Here is a 13,244-nt window from a genome sequence, read left to right as displayed (position 1 = left end):
AACGAAAATGGTGAACAACAGCATCCTCGTTGGTAAATCGATTGAGATTTATGGATAGGATAAAGTTATTTATATGTTCTTCTGCTAGCATGCCTGCCTCAGGATTAAACTTAGGCAGCCATTTGTCAGGATGGGCCGGTAGCTGACTCAAGGGTGCAGGCATTAAGACTGCCCCTTGGTTATTCCATGGAGATTAGGCCATGGTTGATCTATTAACAGAGGAAAGTACAGAAGATGATCCCTGCGGTTGAGAAGATGAGGATATTACGACTCTAGATGATTGAGAAGGAGATGTGGGAGTACTAGTGGACTGATGAACAATGATCTGAAGTGGAGGAGTGGATGGTTGACTTCACGGTGGAGAGGTTGAGATGGATGATGATGATGAAAGAGTCTCACTATCGGATCCTTTAGGAGATTTCCTTGCTCTCTTCCTTGTGGGTAGAGGTAACTTGGTTGGTTGAATGCTAAATTTATCACTCTTTAATGTGGTAAGAGGATGAGCAAGGTTATATTGCGAAGTCACGCTTCCTTGAGATTTATCAGATCTTTGAGGTGATATAGAAAATCGCTGAAGTTTATGGATCAAAGATTCAACTTTAGGAGGTTCAATAGTAGATTGTTCTGAAATGTCAGGGTTTGTAGCAGTGGCTATTGTTCTTTCGATTTCTGGCTCTAGATTTAAAGATTCTAACTGCGATGGAGAAGTCGGGGGAGATGGTGAGGGAAATTTACTCTCAGAATGGTATTTAGATTTAGACTTACTTGTCATTCACAGTTAGGGGCCCTCCTTCTAGTGCCAAATATGTTGAAGCCCCAAAAATTGGGTCTACAATAAGTGGGATACCCACGCAGTCCGGACCTTGGTTAGCAGCTCCTTTTCCATTTGGTATATTGGGTCTGACTGGGGATATGGGACTAGTTTCCCAATTTATGTGTGTGTGTGAAGAATTGATATTTCCTTTCTAAAATTTCCTAAGTGAGATGCTCTAATTCTAACTCTAATCTAATAACATGAAAATTGTATTCTAATAAGTAGAAATATCTAAGTCTACACTAACCTGGGGTATAATCCTTTTGTTATTCGATATAAAATGATTTTAGATGACAATCGATAATAAATATCATTCAACTGTTATGAGAAAAGAATTCAATATAGGTAAACCACTTCATATAAAAAGTTAGACGAAACAATTGTGAAAGGCATATTGCATAATAAGTTACTCATACATTAAGCATAAAGAAATAGCTATCACTGTACAGAAGTGGAAAATGATAACTCAAGCATACACGCATCAATATATAAACAACCAAACATAAATATCACTTTGACAAAAAGGCAGAAATAGTTAGGAGATAAAAGTACCATTTATAACTAGTTCTACTCATGAGCTTCAAGCGATTATGATTTATCTCTTCTTAATCCAACATCCACTAAGAGTACAGAAGTGCAACATCAATAGTAGATATTAAATGTAGATATCAATAAATCCTGTTCCATTGATTCATCAAAACCTCCTCAGAGGGTACAAAAGTGCATGTTCTGGGGATACGTTTTTGACAAATTTCAGGACCCTTCTCTAAGTGCATGAGAAGGGTTTAAATACTACTAACTAAATCTAAAAATAACTTATTACAAAAATGTAGGATACAGTTTAAATGACCATCCTCATTGCAGGAAAAAATAAAGCAAAATTAATACTAACATTGAATCTAAAATTAAAACTAACAACTAATTATTTCTGTATCTTTGAAATCGCAAGCATTGTGCATTTGTTTGAGAAGAGTCAGTTGGTCGACCTCCTTCTTTAACTGTCCTGCAAAAATGGAATCAGCGAGAGATGGCGCCATCTTCTCGACAGAATTGATGATGCATTTGAGCATCATACACTGGCTATGTGGATTTACCAAATACGCCCAGTAAGAATCCCCATTCAACTTAGTTAATATTTTGATCGATTCTGCCTTTTCTTGAGCTTTTTGTCTCTAGCCTATCTGCAGTTGTTGTGCATATATACATACCATTTTGAAGATATTTTTGACAAATACCACTAGTTTTAGGATTCAAGTTTTACTTTTTTACCTCTATCGTTGCTTTCTTACAAATTTTTGGGCGTACACATGACTGAGAAACTAGAGGCTTTCCCTTTCAAGAGGTTTTGCTTAACGATGCACAATTAGCACTAGGCGCGCATTGGAAACTGTCTACGTTTCTTGATCCGGGCTTCCCTGGCGCGATTTTTTGCCTCTTACGTGATTTTTGATAATAGATATAAAGCTTAAATTTTGTGAAAATAATGATTTCATAAGTTGCTGAAACTGAGTCTTAAATTGTCTATTTTTGATGTCAGCGCTATCTAGTACCCATTTAACCATGTCCATGTATGGAATAATTTTGGGCCTCACCGCTAACCAATGTAAGAATGAGCAACTAGCTCTGTAATAGATGCCTCAGAAGACCCGTGTGAGCTTGCAGTAGTTGTAACCTCCATTATTTTTGGATTCTCTTCCTCAAGCAGACTGTACATGCCTTCCCAAGTAGTAATACTAGTGTCTCTATTACAGGCGGTGTTTGTATACAAGGGTGTCATTTCTTGATCTTCAAAACTCAGAGCTTTGCCTTTCTTTCCCATAGTATCCTGAATACTGCTTTGTATCATTCTTTGTTCTTTGTTCCTGCAGTTTAGAAATGAGGTGAGAGTCATGATAAGGAAAAGGTGACGGGAAAGCTTTAAATGCCAAAGACATATAAAATATACCATCTTATGTGAAATGGCGCTTCGATAAGCACGAAACCCTATTTCATTAATGATTGGCAACTAACTCATTAATTAGCATTAAAGTGCATAACCAGGTCTCAATTTATGGAAAATACTTTTTTGAACAACAAGCCTGAAAGATTTGTGATGAAGCGATTTTGCGATTTGCTTCGCAATATCGCATATCACAACATCGCAATATCACTCTATCGCTTTATCGCATTATCGCTCGATCGCAATATCGCTTTATCGCTCGATCGCAATATCGTTGGAGCGTAGCATATGACAATCATATATTAATGTGTTTTCTGTGAAATGCAATTTGCGATATGCGCCATCGCATATCGGTAGTTTGATGTTTTTCAGCGTAAGTGATATTTGATGCATGCGATGGGATGAAGTTTCACATCGTGATCTCGCACCCTTAGAATTGTGCTTGTAAGGAGGTATCCATTATCCTTTTTGTGATGCGATATTTCTTAAGGAGTGATTTTATCCTACCTTATCATAAAACTTAAGCTTTTTTAGATTTTTCAAGGGTATTCTCATAAGTTTATGATGGTAAGTTTTATTGGAAAAGGAAGTTCAAACACTAATTGATTTTTTTAATTTTTTGACTAAGGGTCCCCACTTATTTATTATTAGTAATAACGCTAAATAAGAAGGGGGTTGTTGCTAGCCACAACAATTGGCGATTCACTTGGAAGAACTAGTTATCTCTACTTTTCTTTTGAATTTTCTAAACTTCCAAAATAGAAAATTTTCCAGAAAATCAAACTTTATTATAAAATGACAAAGTACATTATGCTTTTATCTATCAATGATATTTTGTTTCTTCTATTTTCAACTTTGATTATTTACTCCCTTAAGCTAGTCCTTATATCTACATCAGTCATTACTTGGTTTATAAAGATAAAAGCAAAGTCTTCTCTGTAAATCAGTTTTGAATATGCTTATTTGTCATAGGTAGAGCCTCTGCTGCCAGCAGGCATTTATAGCCTCGACAGGGTTACCTGTTACCCAATAATGATCCTATATCTTACTTAGAAAAATTTTCAACTTTCAAAGAGAAATCCATATCCACACTTATTGCTTTCATTTTCTTTTTTTACACTTAAAGAACAATTTCTTGGTTTGATAGCCAATTTATGACACAGTCATTCACTTGATTTATGGCTTTGCTGAACAAGCTGGCTCGTGATGAGACCCCTTGTCTTTTGATTGCAACAATCTTTGAGTCATTGCCCTGTTGTGGTATGTAGTATTGGCAAAGTCAGCAAGCTATAATATCTATGATCATGATAAGTCAGTTCGTGATGAGACCTCTTACTCTTTAAGTTAAAGTGTATCATTGGATTATTCCTTAAACGTTGCAATTTCCTAAGTGGGGAGGAAGCCATTGTTTCCTTGAGATAGCTCTGGACGACAATGGTAGAGTTTTTGGAAAGAGCTTTTCTACAGAGAATCTTTGTTTTGTTATTGATACCTTTCATTGGATTGATATAAAAAAATTTCCCACTAAAGGTCACTTTTCATCAAAATTTACAAGGTTGAAACTAGTATCAATTCTAGGCCTAGAGCCTTTGACTGTATCTTTCAGTGATAACAATCAATTTTCTAAAAGAATTCTGTTTATACAAGTGAAAAAACAAAATCTAAAAGAGAATTTGTGTCTTTTTCGTGAGTTCTGAATGTAACCATTTACAATTGGTTTTATTATGAAAATAAAAAATAATAGAAGAAAACTAATCTACAAGATAAAAGAATGATCCCCTATGGAAAATAATTTTTTAGGATCTGTCCGTTAATAGGTAAAGAATCTCTTTTTCCTGTTAAATCATGTAACATGAAAGTAGACAGACCTATGACTTCTCTGATTTGAAAAGGGCCAAGCCACATTCGTTGAAATTTCGTATGTTTCCATTTTCCCTCATGAGCCTTGTCCCATTTTAGAACTAGATCTCCCATCTGAAAGTCCTTTCTAGATGTTATGTTTAAATCAAAAGAAGCTTTTACTAATGCTTGGTGATGAGCATGAGTTATTTTGGCCTGTTCTCATTTCTCTTCTAACTTAATTATTTCCAGTTTCCTTAGTTGTAAGGAAGAAGTTGGTGCTTCATCAATATATTGAACCAAGGCTAAAGAGGGAATTGCCAAATGAGTTGGAAGAACCACTTCTTTCCCATAAACTAAACTGAAGGGGGAAGTGCCAATGGAGGCTTGTGCGTTATTCGATCTGCCCATAAAGCATATATTAAAGATTTGTGCCAATTTTTATGATTTTGGTCAATGGTTCGCTTAATAATTCTGATTAAGTTTTTATTTGTAGATTCAGCTAATCCATTCCCCTGTGGATAGTAATTGGTGGAGTATTTAAGCTTGAAACCCCTTTTTAGTGCAAATTCATTCATTGCATTACCAAAAAAATATGATGCATTATCAAACATTAAAACAGAAGGCGACCCAAACCTGGTGATTATGAACTGACCTATAAACTCGATGATATGTTCAGCATTAGCCGTCTTGAGTGGAATTTATTCTACCCATTTAGTAAAGTAATATGTTGCTGTAAGGATATATCTATGCTGTTTAGAAGAGTGAGGAACGATCTCACCTATTATGTCCAATCCCCACTAATCGAAAGGTTGCTCAATGTTAACTAGTTTTAGTGGCAAGGATGATTTCTTTTGTCTCCCAACAGCAATTTAATAGACTTGACATTTCCTCACGTAATTATCTGAGTCTTTGAATAATGTGGGCCAGTAATAGCCTGCGTGTAAGATTTTATGTGCAGTAGCATCTCTAGCATAGTGTCGGCCTGCTGGCCCATCATGGAGTTCTTGCAAGACCTTTTCAGCTTCAGATTCCTCGAGACATCTAGGGAGAATAGAATCATAATTTATTCTAAAAAGAACATCGTTCACGAGCTGATATTGTTTTGCTTTCAACCTTAGAGCTCTTTTCTTGGTATGATCGAGGTTTGAAGCAGTGTATCCATTTTTTAGATAATAAATGATATCATCGTATAATGACTCAACATCGTTTAGGCTTACCTCGTACATTTGTATCTCTGCAGATGGAATTTTGGACAAAAGCGATGCTCTGGCCAACATTTTGTAAAAGCCTTGAACTTTTACAATACTTGTTGGTTTGATTTCTACGTCATATTCCTGTAAGGCAATAACCCAATCGGCTCTTTTCTCACCCACATCCTTCTGTACTAGAAGATTTCTTAAGGCTAGAAATGATACTATGATTTTTGTATGTGTTTTGAGTAAAAAAGGTCTGAAATATTTAATTGCTTTGAAAACAGCATAAGCTTGTTTCTCCACATCTGAATCATTTAACTCAACCCCTTGTAAATTGGAACTGAAAAAAGCAATTGGGGCTTCTGCATTTTATTGATTTGCTTGAGTGAGTATCGCATCATATGATCTATCAGAGGCAAATGTATATAAAATAAAAGGATCAGAAAAATTTGGAGTTGCTAAAGATGGAGCATTAATAATTTCTTGTTTGATAAGATTGAATGCCTCATATTCATCTTTGCCCCATTTAAAGTTTGAGTTCTTTTTTATCATTGCTTGTAAATGAGACACGATTCTCGAAAATTCTAGAACAAATCTCTTTAAAAAGTTAATCTGGCCAAGAAAATATTGCATGGCTTTCTTGTTGTGAGGTAGGGGTGTTACGGAAATCTCCTTGATTATGTCAGGATCAATGTGAATTCCAGATTTTGACACTATGAATCTGAGAAGTTTTCCTTCACTTAATGCGAAAAAGGATTTTTCAGGTTAAGTGAAATTCCATACCTTTGACAACGTTGGAAGATTTGTTTTAAATCTCTAATATGATTGTTTTGTTTCTTGGAATATACAGTTATATCATCCAAATAGATTACCACTGATTTATTAACTAACCCCTTGAATGTGGTGTCCATGGCTCTCTCAAATGTGGCACCAGCGTTAATCAGACCAAATGGCATCTTTTGATATGCGTATGTGCCCCATTTAGTTCTTAATGTGGTTTTTAATTGATCATCGGGATGTACCAACACTTGATTGTATCCTGAGAATCCATCCAAGAATGACATTAATTCTGACCCCACGACTGCCTGCAGTATTTGTTCCATGGGAGGCAAACGAAAATTATCATTTTGGTAGGCTTTGTTAATATTTCGAAAGTCAATGCAGATTATAATGTCTCCATTTTTCTTTCTAATAGGGACCATATTGGAAACCCATTTGGAATGTCGAACGGGAAAAAATATTTTGGCTTTCAATAACTTATTGTGTTAAGATTTGATCTGGTTTTCTAGATTGGGATGGATCTTTCTCAACTTTTGTTGGACAGGTTTTTCATCGTCTGTCATTGGGATAGTATGTTGGATGATGGAGGTGTTGTATGTTTTGAGTTCATTGTAATTCCAAGCAAGGACACTTTTGTATTGTCTTAAGAGATGAATATATGCTATTTTTCTTCAGGAGCTAGACCGAGGCCTAGATTGATATTCTGTTGTTTGGTATCAGTTCCTAGATTTACTAATTCATAGTTCAAAGTTGAACTTTGGAGTTTTGAATTGGTATACCTTTTAAACCGATCTTTCAAATCATAAAGGTCTTCTAACTTTACTACTGACTTAGGTATGGCATTGTTAGTGCTATCTTGTTGCAATTGTTGGTCATGTTGGTCTTCGTCAATTATTTGATTGGTGTAGGATCCTTCAAATGTGAGGAAACTCACGATATCAGGATCGTCGTTGAAAATCCTCCAATTGGTAATGTTATCAGGAATAGATGGTCTAAAAATTAATTCAATTGAAAATCAATCAAGGCTATAATCTTCTGAAGGAATGAGCTTGGAAGCTATGTTAGCTAAGAGGTCTACACTAGCATTCTGCAGTCTAGGAATTGATGAAATATTATGTGCTATAAAGTGTTCAGTCAGATCTTGAACTAAATATTGGTAATGTTTTAAATGACCTGATAAATAATGTATAGTATTAAGTACTTGTTTGATTACAATTTCAGAATCTCCGAAAGCTTGAAGGTATTTGACGTCTAATCCGATTGTTTTGTATAACCCTTGGACTAAAGCCTCGTATTCTGTGGTATTGTTGGTGAAATCAAATTTGATTCTTCAAGTTAGCATAATTTTATATCCCTCTAGACTTATTAACACGCATCCTACTCCTGCTCCTTCGTTAGACTTAGAACGTCAAAAAATAATTTCCAATATAAAGATTTATTCACAAGACTATTTATAAAATTAATACATTTAGAACTATCTGTTTGAGAGTAATTTTCCACTTGAGATAAAATAGAATGTTCTAAGTAAGGTGAAGTATGGGCATTAAAATTTCCTAGGAAAGAATCTACTGAGTAGTTGCCAATGATGTTATTGTTGTATTCTACTGGTTCATTTTCTCCCTCCAGTTCTGGTACTATGTATTTCTGATGTCTTTCCCGCTCAACTTTTATTTGATTTGGTTTACCATTGTAAGGGAGCCGCATGTGCGACCAGTCAATTACAAAGTATCCATGAAGTTTTTCTGACCAATCTCTGCTAAGAATTAAGCCATAACATTCTGGAATATTAGCAACTAAAATGTCGATAACTTGACATACCTTTGGGTTGGATGACAACCTTATGGTAACCTGATTTAATTCACCAATCACTTCGACTTGCGATCGATCTAATTGAACTATGCGCACAACGGATTTTTGTGGTTGAACGTTCAATTTTGCACATATTGACTATGGTAAAATATTCGATAAAGCTCTAGAATCCACTAAGCAATTATGCAAATTTTTATTGAAAATTTCATAGGTAAGAAGAAATGGCAGAGTATGAGATCTCAATCTGTTATGAAACCAACTCACAAAAAGATAGAAAAGAGAGATCCACGCCTTAGAATTCAGCCTCTTCGAGGGGGCAACCTCCTTTACATTACATAAATGAACAATTCTTGGATGATACAAATGACAAAACCTCCTTTCTATATATAGGAGTCTAAGGAGTCACAATAAAATCCAACCGACCTAACAATAATAATATAAAGCCATAAAAATAACAATAGAGGGATTCTATGGGGCACATAAATAACAATATGGGGGTAATAGGGGCACAAAAATATAAATAAGGGGTATAACTACAATAGTAATGGGGTAATCACTAGTATTATAGGGACCCAACATGCCCCTCTCCTTCAAAAAAGTGTTGTCCTCAACGCTTGAGTAGTTATGGATACTTCTGCATAAAATTCTCATCCTCCCATGTGGAATCTTCAGCGGATAAGTTCTTCCACTTGATAAGATACTCTGAAATTGATCGATTTCATAGCTGTCGAGTTCTTGTTTCTGTGATGCTTCCGGTTCCAATATAATTTTTCCTTCCTCGTCAAGTTCTAGCAATATTGTTTGAATTGGGAGCTTGTCACCTATAACCTTCTTTAAAGATGAAACATGGAAAACTGGGTGCAATCGAGAAGCTGCAAGAAGCTCCAATTTGTATGCCATAGTACCAATCTTTTGCAACACCTTGTACAGACCATAATACTTTGGTGATAATTTATTATCCTTCTTAGCTTGCTTTAGGGACATTTGCTTATATGGTTGTAGCCGTAGGAATACCCAATCACCTACATCAAAACTTCTTTCACTGCGATGTTGATCTACCTATTGTTTCATTCTATTTTGTGCCAGCACGAGGTTATCTTTTAAGAGTTGGAGGACTTGTTGTTGATGTTCGATGTGATATTCCACTGCCTGAGCCTTAGAATTTTCTCTTAAATATGATGTGATGGGTGGTGGTTGATACCCATAAAGTGCCATAAATGGGGTCATTTTTGTTGTTGTATGGAAGGAAGTGTTATACCACCATTCAGCGAGAGGCAACCATTTGACCCATTGTGTATGTTTATCAGATACAAAGCAACGAAGATATCCTTTCAAACATTTGTTTACTATCTCAGTTTGCCTATCAGATTGAGGATGATAAGATGAGCTATGAGCTAACTGAGTACCAAGACAAGAAAATAATTCTGTCCAAAAATTTCCAGTGAAAATGGGATCTCTGTCACTTACAATAATCTTTGGGTTTCCATGTAGCTTTTGAACTGTTTCCATAAATGCAGTAGAAACTGTACTGGCTTTAAATGGATGTGATAATGCACAAAAGTGTGCATACTTGGTAAGTCTGTCAACTACCACCATGATGACACTCTTTCCCTCAGACTTGGGTAAACCTATGATAAAATCCATTCAAACCTCCTCCCAATGTTGGCTTCGAATGGATAAAGGTTGTAATAGACCCGGTGTCTTAATTGTTTCAACTTTATTTTGCTGGAAAACCAAACATTCTGCCACAAACTTTTGAATATCTGATTTAAGGCCATCCCAAAAAAATTCCTTCTTAACCCTGTGGTAAGTTTTTAAAAATCCTGAGTGCCCTCCTAAGGGAGAAGTGTGCAATTCCATAAGAATCTTTTGTTTTAGCTGGGAATTCTTACAGAGGTATAAGCGATCTTTGTACCATAACGAATCATTTTGCCAGCTAAATGTATCAGAAGTATTGGAATCTTGTTGTAGCTTTCGAATAAGTGCCCACACTTCTTCGTCATTCTTCCATTCCTCCCTTGCTTCATTTATCCAATCTGGTTGGATAATAGAAATGGCACACAACAATGCTTCCACATTCTTATCCTTTCTTGAGAGTGCATCTGCCACCACATTTTGCTTCCCTTTTTTGTAGATGATTTCAAATTCATAACCCAACATCTTTGTGACCCACTTTTGTTGCTCTTCAGAGGATAATCTTTGTTCTAAAAAGTATTTAAGGCTATCATGATCCGTTTTTACCTTTAAGTGTCTTCCCATTAGGTAGGGTCGCCATTTCTTAAGTGCATGGAGTATTGCCAACATTTCCTTCTCATAAATAGCTTTGCTTAAAAACTTTCCCTTGATTGGACGACTTTCAAAAGCAATGGGTCTTTCATCTTGCATTAGAACAACACCAATTCCATTTCTTGAAGCATCACATTCCATAATAAAGGTTTTTGTGAAGTCCGGTGTAGCTAAGACCAGTGCTTGGCACATTGCCTCTTTAAGATGTTCAAAGGCATTTGTTGCTTCCGGAGTCCATGAAAATGAATCTTTCTTCAATAATGTTGTTACAGGTGCTACTATTCTCCCATAATTCTTAACAAACTTGTGATAATACCCTGTCAACCCAAGAAATCCTCGCAGATGCTTTATGGATGTGGGGATTTTCCATTCCTTAAAGGCTTTAATTTTGCTAGGGTCTACCTTAACTCCTTCATGAGATACAATATGACCCAAATATTCCACCTCCTGGACTCCAAAGAAACATTTGGATCTTTTTGCATATAATTGTTTCTCCTCCAATAGTTGTAGCACCCTGTCAACATGTTCAACATGATCCTTCCAAGACTTGCTGTAGATTAGTATATCATCAAAAAATACTAACACAAATTTTCAAAGGAATGGTTTGAAAATTGAATTCATCAAACCTTGAAATGTTGAAGGTGCATTGGTAAGGCCAAAAGGCATGACCAAAAATTCATAATGACCCTCATGAGTTCTAAATGTCATTTTCAGAATGTCTTCAATCTTCATTCTGATTTGATGATATCTCAAACGAAGATCCAACTTGGTGAAGTAAATTGATCCATGCAATTCATCAATTACAGGAATGGGGAACTTATATTTGATAGTGAGCTTGTTGAGCTCCCTATAATCCGGACACATGCACCATGATCCATCCTTCTTGTGCACCAATACTACTGGAGCTGAGAAAGAACTTTGACTCGGTTGAATTATACCAGCCTCTAGCATTTCTGCAACCATACGTTCAATTTCACTTTTTTGGACATAGGGATATCTGTACGGCCTGATGTTTGGAGGAACACTTCCTAGAATCAGATGAATAGCATGATCATGATCACGCATAGGTGGGAGACCTTTTGGAGTCTCAAACACCTTGGAATGATTGTCCAGGACTTTTTGGAGATCTGGAGAAATAGATGATTCCAATGTGGAAACATCTAGCGAACATAATTGTGCAATTACACCTCTTTGCTCCTTTTTTAGAAGCTTTGTCAAGCCATTAGAGCTGATTATCTTTCCTGGTTTCCCTGCAATACCCCTTAATTCAACTTCCTTTCCTTCCGTAGAAAATTTGATGAAAAGTTCTTGAAAATTAAAAGCTATTGTACCCAAGGATTGTAGCCATTGGACTCCTAGTACAACATCAGCACCTCCCATTGGAATGGAAAGCATTGGGCTAGTCAATACATATTCTCCCATGGATAGCTTGATATTATGGCACTTTCCAGAGCAATTTATTGTTCCTCCATTTGCAATCATCACTTGACACTCTGGTGCTAGATATAGGAAGCAATTCAATTCTTTTGCTACCCTACAATGAATAAAATTGTGGGTGCTTCCTGAATCAATCAACACTATTACCTTTTTCTTCTTGATTTGTCCTTCTATCTTGATGGTTTGAGGAGTGGTAATTCCTGCCAATGCATTACAAGATATGGTCGGATTTATTTGTTCTTGATCTAGGCTTTGTTCCTGGAGTATATCTTCTTCTTTTGACCTTTCTTGCTCCTTTTCTTCTTCCTCTTCACAATTTATGTAGAATAATTTCTTCTCAGCACACTTATGACCTTTAGTGTATTTGATATCACAACTGTAACAAAGCCCTTTTGCTCTTTTTTATTCCAATTTTTGTGGTGTCAACCTTATAGGTTGTGGAAGACTAGGGGTAACAACACTTCCGTCTTTATAGTTGTGAGTGGTATGCTTCCTGGTTGCCATAATTTTGCTTTCCATTTTTCTTGCTAACCTAAATGCCTTCTCTAATGAATCAGGTTCCCAAAGGCAAACATCATGTTGGATATTATCCTTTAAAGACCCTATGAACACATCAATCCTATGCTCCTCTGGAATATCTTTTACCCTTATGTTCACTTTTTGGAACTCCTCAATGTGATCCATTACTGAACCCTTTTCTTTGAGACTTATCAATTGGCTAAAAAAAGTGTTTCTTTTTGTATCTTCATAATGTGCTATCAATTCTTCCGTAAAAATTTCCCAAGTGATAAATTGTTTACGAGAGCAAAGCCATTGATACCATACAAACTGATTTGGTTCCAAATATACAGTTGCCATACGTACCTTTTGTGCGTTTTGCACATTATTGAGATCGAAGAATTGCTCCATCTGTAATATCCATGTGGCGGGATCCTTGCCATCGAATTTCCTCATATCGATTTTTGGAATATGGTGATTCTTCGATCCAATATTAGCGTCTATGGAATCATGATTAACATTTCTTTTGTTCTCATCATGAGTTTCCTTTACTACCTTTCACCATTAGTGACCCTTTCTTGTAGCAACTTCTTCAATTCTTCCATGTCTGTCTTCAAATCTATATTCAAATCGTCAATCTTAGCTT

The sequence above is a fragment of the Pinus tabuliformis genome, chromosome 3_2 (genome assembly GCF_031772625.1).
Source record: "Pinus tabuliformis cultivar Carrire ecotype Pingquan chromosome 3_2, CPIR1, whole genome shotgun sequence".
In the NCBI taxonomy this organism is placed as follows: Eukaryota; Viridiplantae; Streptophyta; class Pinopsida; order Pinales; family Pinaceae; genus Pinus; species Pinus tabuliformis.
The sequence above is the reverse complement of the archived record's forward strand: the minus strand, read 5'-3'. Positions refer to the sequence as shown.